This window comes from Hyperolius riggenbachi, chromosome 2 (genome assembly GCF_040937935.1).
Source record: "Hyperolius riggenbachi isolate aHypRig1 chromosome 2, aHypRig1.pri, whole genome shotgun sequence".
Taxonomy (NCBI): domain Eukaryota; kingdom Metazoa; phylum Chordata; class Amphibia; order Anura; family Hyperoliidae; genus Hyperolius; species Hyperolius riggenbachi.
The window spans coordinates 53,527,748-53,549,493 of record NC_090647.1 but is presented as its reverse complement, the minus strand read 5'-3'; the positions used below and the strand labels follow the sequence as shown (position 1 = coordinate 53,549,493).

At 46.2% G+C, this 21,746-nt stretch overlaps 1 protein-coding gene across 7 annotated transcripts in view; it reads right to left on the bottom strand.

Annotated features, from left to right (window-relative positions):
• The window catches only part of FAT3 (FAT atypical cadherin 3), an 863,405-nt gene that overhangs the window by 712,407 nt on the left and 129,252 nt on the right, over positions 1 to 21,746 (bottom strand). The gene's annotated exons all lie outside the window — the stretch shown is intronic.

The window sequence follows — 21,746 nt, the reverse complement described above, 5'->3', positions numbered from 1 at the left end:
TCTTCTATGAACTCACCATACCCCTAACGGAATACCTTGGGGTGTCTTCTTTCTAAAATGGGGTCACTTGTGGGGTTCCTATACTGCCCTGGCATTTTAGGGGCCCTAAACCGTGAGGAGTAGTCTAGAAAACAAATGCCTCAAAATGACCTGTGAATAGGACGTTGGGCCCCTTAGCGCACCTAGGCTGCAAAAAAGTGTCACACATGTGGTATCGCCATACTCAGGAGAAGTAGTATAATGTGTTTTGTGGTGTATTTTTACACATACCCATGCTGGGTGGGAGAAATCTCTCTGTAAATGGACAATTGTGTGTAAAACAAATAAAAAAATGTGTCATTTACAGAGATATTTCTCCCACCCAGCATGGTTATATGTAAAAATACACCACAAAACACATTATACTACTTCTTCTGAGTACGGCGATACCACATGTGTGACACTTTTTTGCAGCCTAACTGTGCTAAGGGGCCCAAAGTCCAATGAGTACCTTTAGGATTTCACAGGTCATTTTGAGACATTTGGGTTCAAGACTACTCCTCACGGTTTAGGGCCCCTAAAATGCCAGGGCAGTATAGGAACCCCACAAGTGACCCCATTTTAGAAAGAAGACACCCCAAGGTATTCTTTTAGGTGTATGATGAGTTCATAGAAGATTTTATTTTTTGTCACAAGTTAGCGGAAATTGATATGTATTGTTTTTTTTTTTCACAAAGTGTCATTTTCCGCTAACTTGTGACAAAAAAAAAATCTTCTATGAACTCACCATACTCCTAACAGAATACCTTGGGGTGTCTTCTTTCTAAAATGGGGTCACTTGTGGGGTTCCTATACTGCCCTGGCATTTTAGGGGCCCTAAACCGTGAGGAGTAGTCTAGAATCCAAATGCCTCAAAATGACCTGTGAATAGGACGTTAGGCCCCTTAGCGCACCTAGGTTGCAAAAAAGTGTCACACATGTGGTATCGCCGTACTCAGAAGAAGTAGTATAATGTGTTTTGGGGTGTATTTTTATACATACCCATGCTGGGTGGGAGAAATCTCTCTGTAAATGGACAATTGTGTGTAAAAAAAATCAAATAATTGTCATTTACAGAGATATTTCTCCCACCCAGCATGGGTATGTGTAAAAATACACCCCAAAACACATTATACTACTTCTCCTGAGTACGGCGGTACCACATGTGTGGCACTTTTTTGCACCCTAAGTGCGCTAAGGGGCCCAAAGTCCAATGAGTACCTTTAGGATTTCACAGGTCATTTTGCCACATTTGGTTTCAAGACTACTCCTCACGGTTTAGGGCCCCTAAAATACCAGGGCAGTATAGGAACCCCACAAATGACTCCATTTTAGAAAGAAGACACCCCAAGGTATTCCGTTAGGAGAATGGCGAGTTCATAGAAGATTTTATTTTTTGTCACAAGTTAGCGGAAAATGACACTTTGTGAAAAAAAACAATTAAAATCAATTTCCGCTAACTTGTGACAAAAAAAAAAAATCTTCTATGAACTCACCATACATCTAACGGAATACCTTGGGGTGTCTTCTTTCTAAAATGGGGTAATTTGTGGGGTTCCTATACTGTCCTGGCATTTTAGGGGCCCTAAACCGTGAGGAGTAGTCTTGAAACGAAATTTCTCAAAATGACCTGTGAAATCCTAAAGGTACTCATTGGACTTTGGGCCCCTTAGCGCAGTTAGGGTGCAAAAAAGTGCCACACATGTGGTATCGCCGTACTCAGGAGAAGTAGTATAATGTGTTTTGGGGTGTATTTTTCCACATACCCATGCTGAGTGGGAGAAATATCTCTATAAATAGACAATTGTGTGTAAAAAAAATAAAAAAATTGTCATTTACGGAGATATTTCTCCCACCCAGCATGTGTATGTGTAAAAATACACCCCAAAACACATTATACTACTTTTCCTGAGTACGGCAATACCACATGTGTGGCACTTTTTTGCGGCCTAACTGCGCTAAGGGGCCCAAAGTCCAATGAGCATCTTTAGGCTTTACAGGGGTGCTTACAATTAGGCACCCCCCAAATGCCAGGACAGTAAACACACCCCACAAATGACCCCATTCTGGAAAGTAGACACTTCAAGGTATTCAGAGAGGAGCATAGTGAGTCTGTGGCAGATTTCATTTTTTTTTGTCGCAAGTTAGAAGAAATGGAAACTTTTTTTTTTTTTTTTTTTTGTCACAAACTGTCATTTTCCGCTAACTTGTGACAAAAAATAAAATCTTCTATGAACTCACCATGCCTCTCACTGAATACTTTGGGATGTCTTCTTTCCAAAATGGGGTCATTTGGGGGGTATTTGTACTATCCTGGAATTTTAGCCCCTCATGAAACATGACAGGTGCGCAGAAAAGTCAGAGATGCTTAAAAATGGGAAAATTCACTTTTGGCACCATAGTTTGTAAACGCTATAACTTTTACCCAATCCAATAAATATACACTGAATGTTTTTTTTTTTATCAAAGACATGTAGCAGAATAACTTTCGCGCTCAAATGTATAGGAAATTTTACTTTATTTGAAAAATGTCAGCACAGAAAGTTAAAAAAGTCATTTTTTTGACAAAATTCATGTCTTTTTTGATGAATATAATAAAAAGTAAAACTCGCAGCAGCAATCAAATAGCATCAAAAGAAAGCTGTATTAGTGACAAGAAAAGGAGGTAAAATTCATTTAGGTGGTAGGTTGTATGACCGAGCAATAAACCGTGAAAGCTGCAGTGGTCTGAATGGAGAAAAAGGCTCTGGTCCTTAAGGGGCGAAAAGACTGTGGTCCTGAAGTGGTTAATTGGTAGCGGAAAAAAACAAAGATATAGATTAATTAATTGTGATAAGTAGTGATAAAGTTATTGCCAAAAGAATGGAAGGTGAAGATTGCTCGGATGCTGAAGGTGAACAATACCAGTGGGCTGAAATGCTTAAGAAGTACCCCCATCCCCAAAAAGTCTGTTGTTTAAATTAAGTTACAAGTCTTCCTATTCATCATTACTTTACATTTCCGTTGAACAACCTGAAATCGCTGCAAATAAGACTGTCATGTTTAAAACGTGCGCAGGCAGTTATTTATAAAGGGTGCACTTAACTCTGTGTTAGTCTTTTGTTCCCCTGAAGTGTACTTATGATGTCAAACAGAAAAGTGCGGGAAATTGCTCTGTATTCATATTCATTCATTATATTAATACTTTATGGCACTTTGCTCTTTGTGCCGCCATTTCTTGTTTTCCTGTTTGGGAAAACCGATCAACTCCACAATGGGACATTTCTGAATAAAAAGTTAAAGCAAACATGTCAACCCCCCCAACTAACAGACAGCGATGGAAAAAACGGGCCTATCGGCCACAAATATTTTCCTTTCTAGGCACTCGGCTTGGTTTCACCTAAGCGTTAACTCATTTTATCTCTGAAGTCAAATAAATCGGACCCCTTTGCCAGACCATTATCCATATCGCATGGCAGTAAATGTACGGACCACGTATAAAATACACTTTCCTACAGGGCCGCTCACAAAATGTGTTTTCGCCAGGTCCGGGTATGTCCACTGTATAAAGCGTACATGCAAAATGAGCACCTTGGAAATTTAGGCAACGGAAATATGCAAAAGTAGAATAGGAGTAAAATTACAGATATTGTACTTTTGGGCATTGGTTATTCTGATAGTAACATATCAGTTTTACTGCTATTTTACGAATGCGAAACCTAACCCGATTCTCACACGAGCCTTCCTTCTACCGATGCCTAACCCTAACCGACCCCCCACTGATGCCTAACCCTTACCGACCTCTCCACCAATGCCTAACCCTAACCGACCTCCGCACCGATGCCTAACCTTAACCGACCTCCACACTGATGCCTAACCTTAACTGCCCCCACAACCACAAACCCGTTAATTGTGGCACCTTTGCTACTATATTTACAATAAATGTAGGGCACTGCGGATGGCCGCTTTTAAACGCCATTAGCATGAGTGCCTATGGGTCACTTCTTACTCTAGTGCTCGGCATCTCCTCATGTCCCATGTAATCACGTGACGCAGGAGGGGATGCTGGGTACTGGATCAAGAAGTGAGTGGTGAGAGGATGGACAACGAGCACCCAGAGCAGGTGAGAGAAAAGCATGGCTATCACTGTGCAAATACTCTGCTGTATAAACTGAGCTGGGGGAGTACAGGACTGGGGGCCACAGCACAGGACGGGGAGCACAACACAAGACAAAGCAGAGCACATCACAGGACGGGGAGCACAGTAGAGGACGAAGCGGAGAACAACAAAGGACAAGAGGGAGCTCAGCATAGGACAAGGGAAGCAAAGGACACAGGATGGGTGGAGCACACAGGATGGGTGGAGCACAGGATGAGGGATGGGGGAGCACACAGGATGGGTGGAGCACAGGACGAGGGATGGGGGAGCACACAGGATGGGTGGAGCACAGGACAAGGGATGGGGGAGCACAGGACGAGGGATGGGGAGCACAGGACGAGGGATGGGGGAGCACACAGGATGGGTGGAGCACAGGACGAGGGATGGGGGAATACACAAGATGGGTGGAGCACAGGACGAGGGATGGGGGAGCACACAGGATGGGTGGAGCACAGGATGAGGGATGGGGAGCACACAGGATGGGTGGAGCACAGGACGAAGGATGGGGGAGTACACAGGATGGGTGGAGCACAGGACGAGGGATGGGGGAGCACACAAGTTGGGCGGAGCACAGGACGAGGGATGGAGGAGCACACAGGATGGGTGGAGCACAGGACAAGGGATGGGGGAGCAATCAGGATGGGTGGAGCATAGGACGAAGAAAGGGGGAATACACAAGATGGGTGGAGCACAGGACAACAGATGGGGGAGTACACAGGATGGGTGGAGCACCGGACGAGGGATGGGGGAGCACACAGGATGGGTGAAGCACAGGATAAGGGATGGGGGAGCACACAGGATGGGTGGAGCACAGGACGAGGAAAGGGGGAATACACAAGATGGGTGGAGCACAGAACGAGGTATGGAGGAGCACACAGGATGGGTGGAGCACAGGACGAGGGATGGGGGAGCACACAGGATGGGTGGAGCACAGGACGAGGGATGGGGGAGCACACAGGATGGGTGGAGCACAGGACGAGGGATGGGGGAGCACACAGGATGGGTGGAGAACAGGGCGGGGGGATTAGTGACAGTGGACCTTGGGCAGTAAATGTACAGATCTGGCAGTGTTGTCAGGGCGAGGCTGTGGCCAGTATTCATAGCCACCACAGACTGCCATCACTGGCTATTCTCTTTTCTCTGTTTGCTAAAACTAAGGAATACGTGAAGCTTACCCATATTTGAATCAAAACAATTTACAATTCTTACATTTTTCATTAAAAAAAAAAGGTCTATTGAATAAAGCTAGTAAATATAATTTATAGAGCGTTCTTCACAGATTCCTCAGTTTCCCAGGATAGAGTTGACATTTTACAGTCATCTTAAGTACAATTTACTAGCGGCCTCCTGTACCAAAATAGCCACTTTTGACAGAAAAAGCCTGAAGTCCTCAGATAAAAAGATGCAGTAATGACTTATCCATGGCAACCTAAGTGCTTCTTCACAGCTGGAGGGAGATAGCATTGAAGAAAAAGTGACAGAGATCGTCATGCCTTCAAGTGGGGTGGAAGCACTGTGGACCTTCACCTATGGTGAACCAAGTATGGCCGTACAGGAGCATCTTAAAGAGACTCTGTAACATGAAAAACATCCCCTGGGGGGTACTCACCTCGGGTGGGGGAAGCCTCGGGATCCTAATGAGGCTTCCCACTCCGTCCTCTGTCCCACGGGGGTCTCGCTGCAGCCCTCCCAACAGCCGGTGACAGAGCCGACTGTAGCTTCAATATTTACCTTTGCTGGCTCCAGCGGGGGCGCTGTGGCTGCTTTCGGCACGGAAATAGACGGAAATACCCGATCTCCGTCGGGTCCGCTCTACTGCGCAGGCGCCGGAAACTTGCGCCTGCGCAGTAGAGCAGACCCGACGGCGATCGAGTATTTCCGCCTACTTCGGCGCCGACAGCCATCAGAGCGCCTGCGCAGGAGCCAGGAAGGTAAATATTGCGTCACCGCTGTACGGAGGGCTACAGCGAGACCCCCGAGGGACGCAGGACGGCGTGGGAAGCCTCATTAGGATCCTGAGGCTTCCCCCACCCGAGGTGAGTACCCCCCAGGGGCCGTTTTGTCGTTACAGTTCCTCTTTAAAGCGGATCTGAGATGAAAAATTGTAAAAGTATTTGGCTTGAGGAATGCCCTATAAACTATATGAAAGGAACACAATTATGCAATGAGTAAACGTTTATCTCGGACCCACTTTAAAATGGGTTTATAGTCAAAAATTTCAGTAACTACTCATAATTACATAAAACATTTCCAAAGCATTCCAAGTGTGTAAAACCGTTTACCGTACTTGCCGCCATATAAGACGCTTCAGAATATAAGAAGCACACAGGATTGGAGAGCAAAAACCATGGAAAAAAAATATACTTAAAGAGACACTGAAGCGAAAAAAAAATATGATATTATGATTTGTATGTGTAGTACAGCTAAGAAATAAAACATTAAGATCAGATACATCAGTGTAATTGTTTTTAGTACAGGAAGAGTTAAGAAACTCCAGTTGTTATCTCTATGCAAAAAAGCCATTAAGCTCTAGGACTTTCAAAGTCGTGGAGAGGGCTGTTATCTGACTTTTATTATCTCAACTGTTTTCTTTTTATCTGCCAGAGGAGAGGTCATTAGTTCACAGACTGCTCTGAAAGAATCATTTTGAATGCTGAGTGTTGTGTAATCTGCACATATTAGAGAATGATGCAATGTTAGAAAAAACACTATATACCTGAAAATAAAAATATGAGAATATTTTCTTTGCTGCTAATCTTCTAGTAATTATTCATAGTACACAACCAATTCATTATATCATATTTTTTTTTCGCTTCAGTGTCTCTTTAATCTGGTGCGTCCATATTCAGGAGCGTCTTGTAAATGTTATCCCCCAAATGCTGTCCTCCATGTCTTCTCCTGTGTGGCTCATGTGTCCATCTGTGTCCCTCATGTCTCCCCATGTGTCCTCCTGTCCCCGCCCCCATGTATCCTCCTGTATTTCCATCCATGTGTCCTCCTGTATCCTTATGCATTCTCCTATATCCCCCATGTGTCCTCGTGTCCCCTTCTGTCTCTGCCCTTCTGTCTCTCAAAACTCACCTTTTTACTCTGACCTACTACCCCTCACAAGTGCTCCAAACCCACAGCTGAACTCTGGTCCCCTACCTCTCATGTCTCTACCTCTCCCTTTTAGATTGTAAGCCTTTGGGCACGGTCCTCCTCCTTTTGTGTCCTACCTGATCATGCACCTCCATTACTGTGCACCCATGCTGTGCATCTGAGTGAACCTAACTTGCCTAACCTCCATGCTCCCCTCCAGTGACTAACTAAGCATTACCTGGTACTCATACTGTGCTGTATGATCTGGTCTTTGTTGTATTCCTATATTGGCTTATTGCTGTATGTCACCCCTAAATATTATCTGTAACCTTAACTAATGTCCAGCGCTGCGTAATATGTTGGCGCTTTATAAATACAATAAATAAATTAATAAATAAATATAATAAATACCCCTCCCTCCCTCCCTCCCTCTGCTGAACAGACACATCCCCCTGGCAAGAGCTGAGTCACTTCAGCAGAAAAGAATGGGGAAGATTAAAGACACAGGCAGAGAGAGATTCTTGCTGGCAAAGTTGACATTTGCCGATGAGCCAGAAATGAGCAAGCCTGAACTGCTCTCTGCAGTAAAAGTAACTTTTTTTACATACAGGTAATGCTTTCAAATATCCTTTTATGTACTGAAATTTTAGTTTTGGGAGTATAATCTCGCTTTAACCACTTCACCATTAAGGGGTTTTTACTCTTATGGACACAATTTTTACCTTCCAATAACTGTATCACTACTTATCACACCAAAATGATCTATACCTTTTTTTCGCCACAAATTAGGCTTTTTGGGCGGTGATATTTGTTTTCAGTAATTACTTTACTTTCTATGCATTTAAAAAGGGAAAAAAACACTACTTCTCCAATTCCATCTCCTAAAGTTTTACAATAAATAAGGCTACAAACATGGCAGTCTCCATATGCCTCTCACTTCAGGTGTCCTTAAAGGACCACTCCAGCGAAAAAAGTAAGCAGTTAAAATATGACAGAGCTGACAGGTTTTTGACTAGTCCATCTCACGGGGGATGCTCAGGATTTTTTGTTTTGTTTTTCAAAACACTACCTGTTAAGATAGTGTGCAAGTGAGTAGGGAGGTTGACTGGTATCTTACGGTTTTGGCAGTTAAACTGCCATTCAGGAAGTGCTTCTGAAAACAAAGGTAATCCTGAATGAGGAGATGCACTAGTTCAAAACCGGTCTGTTCTGACAGATTTTAACTGCTTACTTTTTTGCTGAAGTGGTCTTGGCCAGAGACTACAAGTAAGAAACAACTTCTAATCATCTTCCCGCCGTTGTTAGGAAAAAGCTGTGTCTGGAGCCCCACCTTAGATGAATAAATTACCATACATTATACGGTAGCACAGGTCACCCACACGTATGTAAATAAGTATGAATAAACACCGCAATCCTGGAAATGATTAGGTCAGCACATCACACATCCCAACAGCAGAAAATTCATCAATACTCCTTATAGATTATCGTCCATAATTAAACCTGTGTCAAAAATGATTTAATGAAACCATAAAATGTGTCAGTTACGGCTGCGGCGCTGCATAAAGTTAATGCACCAATAATTGCTTTATCCAAGAATCCAGAAAAGCGTTACCTAATCCTGCCACCCAGCAGTGCTACAGGAAACTAGTACCCGCTGACAAGGCCCATCACTCTGACTGGCAGGATAATGTATGGGCAGTAAAGCAGTCAGACACACATTCTGAATGAGGAGCCATGAAAGTCAAAAATGGATTTCATTTTAGTTTGTGGGTAGGGCGTTTGCACTTCCTTTTTTTATTGCTGTCCGTAATCCTGTCTGGAGCTGAAGAAATTCTCCCAGAGTGCAGATCTCTCGGAAAAGGGACAAAGACAAAAACAAAGTATTTTTGTTGAGTGGGAAAGGGCAACTATGACAACTTCCCGCTGCCTGCTCTGCATAGCCTTCCATGCTGGGGAAGACACACTACCCCAGCGGCAGGAAAGATGTGGCTATACAGCGCACATATAGTTTTACTACATGTGGCTGCTAAAGGGTTCCAGTGTTAAAGACCGCCTCACATGTAAGGCTCTGTCTTAAAGTGAACCTCCTGACTAAAAATCTACTCAGCAGCACTGAAAAGGCTTGGTGTTTCTTTAACAGTTTCATAGCATCCAAACTGTTTTTTTCTTACCCAAGCCTCATTTTTAGCTGCACAGAAGAAAACTGCCCGGGCATTTTTCCCCTGATGCTGTGCAAAGCATGAGGGGATTTCTGATGTTGTTGTTTTCTTTCTGCTGATTTGGTGCAATTTTTTTTATTTTACTTTGAATTTGAAATTTGAAGCCTAGTGCGTGCAGCTGGGACAGATGATAAGGACACAGGACAGTTGGAACTGTGTCTCATGCTCCCTGTGACCTCCTTTCAACTAAAAAGATGGCTGCCCCCATGAAAAAGATGGCTGCCCTCATGCAATCACAAACTTTTGCCCGTTTTAAAACTGGGTGGGTAAGAGATTATATTACCTATCTATTTTAATTAAGATAACTAATGCAACTTGAGTAATGTAACTTATGACAGTATGTTTGTTTAGGCTGAAGTTCCACTTTAACCACTTCGCATCCAGACCTCGTTTCCCACTTATGGACTAGAGCAGTTTTGACAGTTTAGCTATGTCCTTATTTAATCAGAAATAACTGTACCCCTACTTATGACACAGAAATAAAATATATATTATTTTTTTCAAGACAAACTAGGCTTTCATTGTATGCCATTTTTTCCCTCAAACAATTTTGTTTTCTATGAATTGTAATGGGAAAACAGGGAGAAAATAGAAAAAACCCCACATTATTTCTCAGTTTTACCAATTCCAGTTTAAAAATAAGAAGTGCTACTGTAGATAAAAAAAACACTAATTTTGTTTGGCTATTCTTACCGCTTATCACAAAACTTATATTATGTTCCTGTCACAATTTATGGTGAAGATATTTGATTCTGAAATAATGCTGCAGAGTGTATTTTTCACTATGAACTGAGAAAATAAAAGTATTTTTAATGGTAAAAATCAATCTCATTAGCTCAGGAAACATATATTTCTGTTCACCAATTAGTGCTGCATCAGATAGTGCCAGAAATGTGCACAGGAGCAAGCCCAATCCTGCACAGCACTGCTTCTGCTACAAGACGTATATCTACTGACTCGTGGCTTAGATGAAGTCACAGAGAATGTAAATATACTGTAGTGGTGGATAAAGTGGTTAATGCTGCAAGGGTCGGGCTTAGGGTGTATGTGTGGGGGACGACCAGGAAGTGCTACAGCGGCGAGATCAGGGAACCCAACGAGCCTTTCCGGAGAGGCACGGGGGAGAGCCCAGTATTACTCTATGCGCTGTTATAGTCGCACGTTTGTGAGTACCTATTTTTAATAAAATTGTTTTTTAACCTGACGGAATTATGCTATGAGAGGTTTTTTCCTTTAAAGCATGCTGATATCCATAGCTACAAGACCAAAGTGAAAGGGTGCTAACACAGCGAGGCTACAGAGACTAGAAAACGGACAATCGGCTGGAGGAGATACCAGGCGATTAACCTCCTTAGCGGTAACCCCGTGTGTGACACAGGGTAAGCCGCCGGAGGGTGCCGCTCAGGCCCTGCTGGGCCGATTTAAATTTTATTTTTTTTTTGCTGGACGCAGCTAGCACTTTGCTAGCTGCGCCAGCACCCCGATCGCCGCCGCCGCGCGCCCGATCACCGCTATTCGTTGCGGCGCGCCCCCCCCAGACCCCATGCGCTGCCTGGCCAATCAGTGCCAGGCAGCGCTGAGGGGTGGATCTGGAGTCCCAATGACGTCCCGACGTCGCTGACGTCATCCCGCCCCGTCAGCCCTCCAGGAAATCCCGTTCTTTGAACGGGATTTCCTGATCGGAGATCGCCGAAGGCGATCGAAGCGGGCGGGGGGATGCCGCTAAGCAGCGGCTATCATGTAGCGAGCCCTGGGCTCGCTACATGATTTAAAATAAAATAAATAAAAAAAAAACTGCTGCGCTGCCCCCTGGCGGAATGTTTCATACCGCCAAGGGGGTTAATGACCAGTGTCACAGTGGTCACATCAGCTGGGTAAGTGCAGCCCCTAAGGGGACCTTCATTGAATTTGTCTATCGCTAAGAAGTGGAGCTTCCAGTCCATGTGTGCAGCTGTCTAAGAAGCTGTACTGTAGACCTGAGGAAGCAGACAGGTCCCACAAAACACACTGTCTTTTCCTGTGTCCAATAAAATTATTATCTTTAAACCTCCCACCTGAGGATTAACTGTTTCATTACCCAAGGCTATTCACTGAAATCAGAATATGATGCAATAGTGTCATAGTGCAATAGGTTATACAGCAAACGCATATATACAATCAGGTACGTTACCGAGGGAGTAGGCAATAAGCAAAAGACAAGACAGTTTAGCAGGTTTTAGCAACAGGTAATCAGCTATAGAAACAGAATCAAGGAATCAGGGCTGTCCACAAACTTAGAGCTAACCGCAAACAAAGTTCTAGCAAACAACAGGAGGAAGGGCAGTTAAAGGGAACCTTAAAGAGAACCCGAGGCGGTTTCATGGGAAGCAGATGGGACACAGAGGCATGTTCTCTGCCTCATAACCCGCCTCTGTGTCCCCACTCCGCCGCTCTATGCCACCCCCATTGCCGCGCTATAGCCCCCTGAGATTAGCAACAATATTTGTCGCTATCTTGGAGGTAAACACAGGGAGAGGGATTCCCTGTTCAACACGCCCACCAGGGGCCTTCCTGCAAAGTTTCCAGAGCTGCCATCGGGCTGCTCTCTCTCTCCCTGGCCGCGCCTCCTGCCGCTTCCCTGCACGCTATGAGAAACAACACAGTCTCTCCGTGCAGCGCCGTGACCCAGAGGTCACGAAAGTGAAAGTGGGCCAGTGTGGCCCACAGAAGTGGTGGGGATCGGCGTTTTTTGCAGCTACCTGATCCGCTCAGCCCCCCAGAACAGGTAGCCTATTTTTTTTATTTTATTTTATGAGCCCACATCGGGCTCTATTTAACTAAAGGGGAAAAATAAAAAAGTGTTTCACTTACCTGGGGTTTCTACCAGTCCCCTGCAGACACCTTGGGCTTGCACCGGTCCTGAAATGATCCTCCAGTTCCCCGCAGTGGCTAAGTTTCGTTTTCGGTGACTACGGTGCTCACATCGTCATCCTGCACATGCACAGTACAAGATATGGGCAACGGCGACATGAGCAAGGACGCATGCGGCCAGAGCCGCGCAGGGGTAGTGGCTCGAAACTTAGCCGCTGCGGCGGACTGGAGGATCGTGATGGTGCAGGCACAGAGCGGCTTCAAGGGGCTAGTAGAAGCCCCAGGTAAGTGAAACTTTTTTTTTACCCCTATCGTTAAGGTTCCCTTTAAAGAGACACTGAAGCGAGAATAAATCTCGCTTCAGAGCTTATATTCAGCAGGGGCATGTGTGCCCCTGCTAAAACGCCGCTATCCCGTGGCTAAACGGGGGTCCCTTACCTCCCAAATCCCCCCCTGCAAAATCCACGACCAACTTGGTCATAGATTTTGCTGCTGTTGAGGCAGGGCTAACGGACGCAGCCCTGCCTCTCAGCGCGTCTATCAGCGGCGCATTGCCGCCTCTCCCCCGCCCCTCTCAGTGAAGGAAGACAGAGGGGCGGGGGAGAGGCGGAGATACGCGCTGATAGACACGCATGGAGGCAGGGCTGTGGCCATTAGCCCTGCCTCACCAGGAAGAGATCCCTGGGACTTCACGAGGGGATTTGGGAGGTAAGGGACCCCCGTTTAGCCGCGTGATCGTGGCGTGGTGAATATAAGCTCTGAAGCGAGTTTTATTTTCGCTTCAGAGTCTCTTCAAATAGTCAACGCATTAGCACACACAGGATGCAGCCGGTGGTGTGGTCCTGCACAAAGTGCTCCTGAATCTCCCGCAGGTCAGACAAGCAACTGCAGGTCTTTTTCACAGTCAGCAGAAAGCCACCTGCTGGTGGATGGCGGAAGTCCAGGGCTGCCAGAAGCAGGATACAGCCACCTGCTGGTGGACAATTGAATTCCAGGACAGTCCAAGTCAATACTGCCACCAGCAGGCAGTAGATGGTGGTGCATGCATGATTTACATAACAGCATATTACATTGGGGCAGCTCCTTCCATTTTGTGTACAATTTTCTCTTTTTACCTCCTGTGAGTGATAAATCCTCAGTTTACTTAAAAGGGAACTTCAGCCTAAACAAACATACTGTTATTAAGTTACATTAGTTATGTTAATTAGAATAGATAGGTAATATAATCTTTTACCAACCCTGTTTTAAAAGAACAGGCAAATGTTTGTGATTCATGGGGGCAGCCATCTTTTTGGTTGAAAGGAGGTGACAGGGAGCATGAGACACAGTTCCAACTGTCCTGTGTCCTGATAACCCCTCCCAGCTGCACACACTAGGCTTCAAATGTCAAATTCAAAATGTAAAAAAAAAAAAAAATTGCACCAAAATAGCAGAACGAGAACAACATCATCAGAAATCCCATCATGCTTTGCACAGCATAAGGGGAAAACTGCCCGGGCAGTTTTCGTCTGTGCAGCTAAAAATGAGGCTTGTATAAGAGAAACAAAGTTCTGATGCTGTGAAACTGTTAAAGAAACACCAAGCCTTTTCAGTGCTGCTGAGTCGATTTTTAGTCTGGAGGTTCACTTTAAACTGTGAAAAGGGCTTTGTCAATAGCGATGGAGAATCGGGGTCACTTCAGGTCACACTGGATTGGAGGAGGAGTTTGATGAGATCATAAAATGGTTATCCTGGGCAACAATAAATGTGTTTATAGAAATGCACGGATAGTTTCGTATAGGAAATCATCCATAATAATTTAGTACAGAAATTCACCCAACAGATTTCAATAAACTTTATGCAAGCGGTCTAGCATCCTTTTAGCAGATGAAGCCTGGTGTTTGAAAGACTGCCTGAGCTTTTTTTTTTTTTTTTTTTTTTTATATATATATAAATAGAAAAAATACTTGGTAAGGCATTGCTCTATTCCCCGAGTGCAGCAAACACGTGTCAGAGCAGACCGGTGCCTAATTGCAGTGTTTCCTTTCATCAGGACACAACGTGGCGCAGTCTATACAGCAGGTTGTCTTGTTTCCATAGATACGTAATGTTAAATTTACACTAGAGAGTAAAAAATATAACCTAGCAGATCAAGTTATCAAAAGACAGCATCTGCTTTTACCGAGCGCGAGGCTTTCAGTGTCAGCGGTCAGCCTAAAAGCAAGTTTGGCCAATCAAAAGTATATGTTCGTGCTTATTAAAACTTTAGGCTTCTTTCACACTAAGACGTTGCGTTAGGTGCTACGTTAAGGTCGCATAACGTGCACCTAACGCAACGCATGGTGGTGGTGGCAGAGGACGTTAGCAAAGAGCCGCGTTAAGCGGCTCTTTGATGTGTCCGTGATGCGTACTATAGTACGCATGCGCTGGTGGAGACCACGTGAGCGGAACACTCCGCATCACGTGGTCCCGCCAGTAACGTCAGCACAGTGCAGTGAATATTAATTAGCCACAGGGCCGAGCCGAGGCATAGGCTGGAGAGGCTCCAGCCTCAGGGCGCAGTGTAGGAGGGGGCGCAGAATTCATTCAGCTATCATTCCGAATTGTGTTTGAAGCAGAAAGAAATAAGAAAAGGGGATACATAGCAGTGACTGCAAGCCATATAACTAGATATTAAAGGGAACCAGAGAGGAATGCTACGTTGAAATAGAAAAAAGATTGTATACATACCAGGGGCTTCCTCCAGCCCCATAAGCCTGAATCGCTCATACGCCGCCATCCTCCACTTCCTGGATCCGCCGGTACCGGGCCCGTCATTTCCGGCGGACGCGGCCAATTGTCCGCATCACAGGGGCTCCCTCCATACCCGTACGCATGCGGCTGCGCAGTAGGCAGCCGCACGCGTACCTGTATGGAGGGAGCCCCCTGTGATGCGGAGAATTGGCCGCGTCCGCCGGCCGACTTGCCGACTCGCGGCAATGACGGGACCCGGTACCGGCGGTTCCAGCAAGTGGAGGACGGCGGCGTGGGAGTGATCCAGGCGTATGGGGCTGCAGGAAGTGTTGGGGAGGTTGTGGGCCCTGTGGCGCCTCTTAGTCTAATAGCAATCAGTGTGTGACGGCTGGGGTGGGAGGGATGGGGGGGGGCGCACTTTGGTGTCTCAGCCTTGGGTGCCGGAAGACCTTGTCCCGGCTCTGATTAGCCATGTGGCTAATCACTGCGCCTGTGCAAGCAGGCTAACGCGGCAAAGCCGCTCTAACGCCGTAGCATGTTGCACCTTAGATTGACGTGCAGTGTTACAATGTAACGCAACGTGGGCACTGTGAACAGCCCATTGCAGTTACATTGCTGTGCGTTGGGAAGCGTTACATGCTGCTCTAACGTGCGCCTGTAACGTCTCACTGTGAAAGCAGACTTAATGTCACTGACATTTATTGGGTGCCGCTAGATGAGCCTCCCATTTTTTTTAAATGCATATTTTAGTGAGTTTGCATTCATTTGTGCCTTGTACATCTATAGTTATTGCAATAAATGCACTGGAAGTGCCAGTGTGGACACATTCAGTAGCTCCTTATTTTCAGTAGAGAGAGAGAGAGAGAGTTCCTTCCACAGCACAAAGTAGATCACCTGACGCAGTCTATCTCCTCCCACTGCTGAAAGACATCAACTCTTTGTGGCCAGCACTGCAAACATAATAATACAGTTAGGTCCCTTTTCCACTGAGAATTAGGGCCCTTTTCCACTAAGAAATGCAATCTATATCTGGGATTTCATAATAATCTGATCCTGTTTCATCAGGTATAAGGTACGGGGGAAAAAGCTGCAGTGGAATGCATGCGAACGCAAAAAATGACTTCTATTATGACCACCATGGTGTGTATTTTTCGTATGCCACAAAACAAAAGCGATTTCAGCAAATTTGGCACCTACCTCAATGATATCTACACAAAATAATACAAGAAGAGAACATTGATGCTACATTAGCACACAAGATGTACCAGAAAAGCATCAGGCTAGCTGACTTATTTATAGACGTAAAAAAAAGACAAAACTACTAAGAAAGCCGAGAACACTAAAGCTTGACCTTTTACAATAATTCCATGTTATATCAATTCTTTGCCGTCTGTCTTATCTGAAGTAAACGTGGGAGAAACGCAGACAACAGAAATGAAAGAAGGAAACATCATTGTTTACCTGCAATGAAAGCGGCACGCCAAACTTCGTACGGTATAATAAATGTAAGGATGGTCGTTCGGAGCCCACGAAATTAAAATTTCTGCATTTCCAATCACAATTTGGAAAACCGAATTTTGCGGATATCCGATTTACTGCAACTGGGTTATTTTAGCCTAATCACAGAACTCGAAAGCATTGGACCAATCGGAGAATGCAGAAGTCTGCAAAAATCGGATTACTGCAGTAATTGTAGACCAATCACAAGACCGTTTTTCCGATTTCCCATGTTTAGTTTTTCATTTCTTGCATTCTCTAAAGCAAAAAATGACTAATAAAATACTTCTCAAAAATCTGGGAAATGGAAAATTAGAAACTGGAACAACGGAAATTGGAATTGGCGGAAATCAGAATTTCGACGGAATTGGAAATGGGCATTTCTGACCATCCCTGTATAAGTGAAAGTCAGGCCTGGAACCTACTAAAAATCGCTAGCGCAATCGCTTTTAAATTGCGTTTCGTAAGCGATTTCATGAGTGTTTTCCTGTGATTTTGGTAGTGATTTTGGTAGCGATTTTAACCACTTGAGGACCACAGTGGTAAACCCCCTCCCCCCCCAAAGACCAGCCTGTGTTTTGCATAATTGGCCACTGCAGCTTGAAGGCCAAGCTGCAGGGCCGCAAAGCACAGCACACAAGTGATTCCCTCTTCCCCCCTTTTCTCCCCACCAACAGAGCTCTGTGTTGGTGGGGTCTGATTGCCCCCTTTGTGTTTATTTTTTTTTTATATAAATATTTATGTTGCCATTTTTTGATAATTTTTTACTGTTTACTGTTTTGTTTTGTTTTTTCAAATCCCCTCCCTCTCCCCAGCCGGCCAATCACGGCGTTCGGCTGTCATAGGCTTCTGCCTATGAGAGCCGATCATTCTCTTGTACCCCAGGGGGACAGCCGTGTCACACGGCTGTCCCCAGTACAGTGCTGCTGCTGATCGCAGCGCTGTACATGTAAATAGACGGCGGTTTCGCCATCTTTCCAGTCTCCCGAGTGGCAATCGCCGCTAGGAGACTGAAGGCGGGCGGAGCTCAGCCCCCTGAGCAGGAGATGCACGCGCAACCTGCGTGCAATCTCCTGCAAAACAGAGCCCCAGGACTTGACGCCAATCGGCGTTAGGTGGCCCTGGGGCTGCCGCGGCGGCCACGCCCATCGGCGTTAGCCGGTCGGCAAGAAGTTAAAAAGTGTAAGCTTTTTGACAGCGATTGTGATTGCCATTTGCAATTAGTGATTTTAATTCTGATTGGTTGTTTCAAATTATTACCGTACTTTTTTTTACAGTTTGCAGTAGTTTAAAATCACGGACAAATTGCTATGCGTAGCGATTCATGAGCAATTTGCCAGCGCTTCAATACTTTACATTGAAGCGCAAATGCTCCCAAAATGCTGCATGTCCTGCGATTGCGATTTTGCTAACATTAATTTACATTGGCAGAGCGTTTAGGAAAATCACTAGCGATTTAAAGCACTCCCTAAATGCTCAAAAAAGCGCTCTAGCAGGTTCCAGGCCTAAAGTGAGTTGAGTTCTTGTGTTTCCTCCCTAGCAGGGATTGTCAAAGACGCTAATGAATTTGAGTTGATGCAGAATTATGCAAATTGTTTATGCAAATGTATGCAGCTTGAAAATGGCCCAAACCCCACTGGCTTCTTAAACATTTGCATCATTCTGCATCAATTATCTGCATCTCACTGACCATCCCTACTCGTTACTCAGTTAACCTCCCTGGCGGTATATTAAAAACTGCCAGGGGGCAGCGCTGCCGTTTTTTTTGCTATTTTTTTTTTTAAAATCATGTAGCGAGCCTAGGGCTCGCTACATGATAGCCGCTGCTCAGCGGCATCCCCCCAGCCCCTCCGATCACCTCCGGCGATAGGCGATCAGGAAATCTCGTTCAAAGAACGGGATTTCCTGGAGGGCTTCCCCCGTCACCATGGCGACGGGGCGGGATGACGTCACCGACGTCATGACGTCTAAGGGAGTCCCGATCCACCCCTTAGCGCTGCCTGGCGCTGATAGGCCAGGCAGCGCAGGGGTCTGGGGGGGGGGCTCTACGGCGGCGCGGATAGCGGCGATCGAGCGCGGGGCGGCGGCGATCGGTGTGCTGGCGCAGCTAGCAAAGTGCTAGCTGCGTCCAGCAAAAAAAAAAAAAAATTACGCAAATCGGCCCAGCAGGGCCTGAGAAAACCTCCTGCGCGGCTTACCCCGAATTACGTTCGGGGTTACCGCCAAGGAGGTTAAATCACTTACCCCATTCAGGCTGGGTTCACGCGTACAGTCAAAAATGGCGCGGGGAAAAAATGGCGCACAGTGATAAGTCTTTTAAAACGGTATTTATAGTTTTAATGGATATGCAGTAACTTTAAAACTTTATTTATCGTTGGTCTGACCCCCGCCCCTCATGTCCTGCTGTGTCCCCCGGTTCCTGTTTTCTGCCTCCCCTGCCCCCCTCGCAAGTCCAATTTTGTCCCCCAGTGATTTCATCTCTGCTCCGGCCTGGAGTGTAATGCTACAACAGTCCTACCCACGCAGACCTTACGAACAGCTGGTGGATGTATCTGCTCGCTGCCGACTTTCTGATCCACCAATCAGCGCTGCTCCAGAACTGCCAATCACCGCTGCTCATTTCTCTGCTCCGTCTGCTAATTGGACCCAATGCTCCCGCCTCCGAGACCATCGCATCCAATTACCAGACGGAGCAGAGAAATGAGCAGCGGTGATTGGCGGTTCTGGAGCAGCGCCCCCCCCCCGCGTGATTGGTGGATCAGAAAGTCTCCAGCGGCAGCGAGCAGATACATCCACCAGCTGTTCATAAGATCTGCGTGGGTAGGACTGTTGTAGCATTACACTCCAGGCCGGAGCAGAGATGAAATCACTGGGGGACACAGCAGGACATGAGGGGCGGCGGTCAGACCAACAATAAATAACGTTTTAAAGTTACTGCATATCCTTAAAGCTATAAATGCCGTTTTATAAGATTTATCACTGTGCACCATTTTTTCCCCATATTTTCTTGACCCGGGGTTCACATATGACATAGCGTAAAAAAGTAGCGTTTTAGAAGGGTTGCGATTTTCTTTAGCGCTTTTAGTGCTTTGTGCGTTTGCGGTTTTTTACGCAGATGCGTTTTTCATGAGTTTTGCGTGCAATTTAATGCATTTGTGGTTCGCTAATGCAAAACGTATATGCGTTTTACATGAGTTTTTTTTTATTTATGCAAATCACTAGGAAGACAACAGGAAGCAGAAACACATCATTGATCTTTACTTTTTAATTAAAAACGCAGTAAAAACCGTATGAAAAACGAAATGCATTTGCATTACCATAGACTTTCATTATGTGTGTTTTGGCAGCCATCCTGCATAGTATGCAACAATACCAGCGTCTGCAGAACGCTTACTGTAAATCGCGAGTGCAACGCAGGTCCTTCTGCGTCTCATAGACTAACATTGCTGCAGAAAACGCAGTGTTTCCCGATCCGCAAGTGTTTCTGCCATGCGTGCACACGGCCTAAAGGAGCGCTATAAAGGATTAGCTGTTGAAAGATACAGAGTTCAGTCCTACAGCTGCATGATGATTTTAAAACACACCTGAACAGAGCGATATAGAAGCTGCCATATTTATTTCCTTGTAACCACTTTATCCCAGTGATTTGCAAACTTGGCTCTCCAGCTGTTAAGGAACTACAAGTCCCACAATGCATTGCGGGAGTCTGACAGCTACAGTCATGATTCATAAAGGCAAATGCATTGTGGGACTTGTAGTTCCTTAAAGGGAAGGTTCAGGGAGGGTGGGTAAAAAATAAAAATCAAATTCCACTTACCTGGGGCTTCCTCCAGCCCGTGGCAGGCAGGAGGTGCCCTCGCCGCCGCTCCGCAGGCTCCCGGTGGTCTCCGGTGGCGCGCCCGACCTGGCCAGGCCGGCTGCCAGGTCGGGCTCTTCTGCGCTCCAAGGCCCGGAACTTCTGCGTCCCACGCCGGCGCTCTGACGTCATCGGACGTCCTCCGGGCTCTACTGCGCATGCGCAGAACTACTGCGCATGCGCAGTAGAGCACGGAGGACGTCCGATGACGTCAGAGCGCCGGCGTGGGACGCAGAAGTACCAGGACTTGGAGCGCAGAAGAGCCCGACCTGGCAGCCGGCCTGGCCAGGTCGGGCGCGCCACCGGAGACCACCGGGAGCCTGCAGAGCGGCGGCGAGGGCACCTCCTGCCTGCCACGGGCTGGAGGAAGCCCCAGGTAAGTGGAATTTGATTTTTATTTTTTACCCACCCTCCCTGAACCTTCCCTTTAACAGCTGGAGAGCCAGGTTTGCAGATCACTGCTTTATTCTATCTGGATGACTATAGCTGTCCAGATAGGAGCCGAGCTAAATGCAGGGGGTGGGCGCGCGTGCTCCCACCGCTCGTTCACGGTGGCATTTACACGGCAGAAATTGGTGAAGGGGAGCGCGATTCAAGGCCAATTGAATAATTAAATAAATAAACATGCCTTGAAATCACAAGGCCTGTTGATTCAGAAAAGTGAAAGTAGAAAGTGTAGTTAAAGAAAGATTGAACACTTCCTGGTAACTTCCAGCTAGTGGCCAAAAAGTTAAAAACAAAAAAAAAAATCTAAGGTTTACCTTCTGTGCTGGAAAACACAAAGGGGCTTCTGGTAATATTTTTCCTAGGGCTAGTACTATATGTGTATATGTTTATCTCATCATGTCTCAAGTCACATCAGGTGAATCAGAGAACCCGAGATGGGCAGATGGGACACAGAGGCATGTTCTCTGCCTACTGACATGCCTCTGTGTCCCCCTGACACCGCTCTTTGTCGTAGTCGTCCCCCCCCCCCCCCCACCGCCGTGCTGTGACAATATTTGTCGCTATTTTGGAGGTAAACATTAATGAAAGGAATTCTCTGTTCAAAACACCCGCCAGGGGCGTTCCTGAAGGGTCTCCAGAGATGCCATTGGGCAGCTCTCTCTCCCCGGCCACGCCTCCTGCCGCTCCCCCGCCTCCCTGCACGCTATGAGAGACACACAGTCTCTCAGTGCAGCGTTGTGAAAGTGAACCAGTGCGGCCCACAGGAGTGGCAGGGAGCGGCGGTTTTTGTGAATAGCTGATCTGCTCAGCCCCGCACCACCTCGGGCTCTCTTTAAGACATCTAGGGCTTGATTCACAAAGCGGTGCTAACCTACTTAGCACGTCTAAAGTCTTTAGGCATGCTAACCAGGGTGCTAAGTAGGCTAAG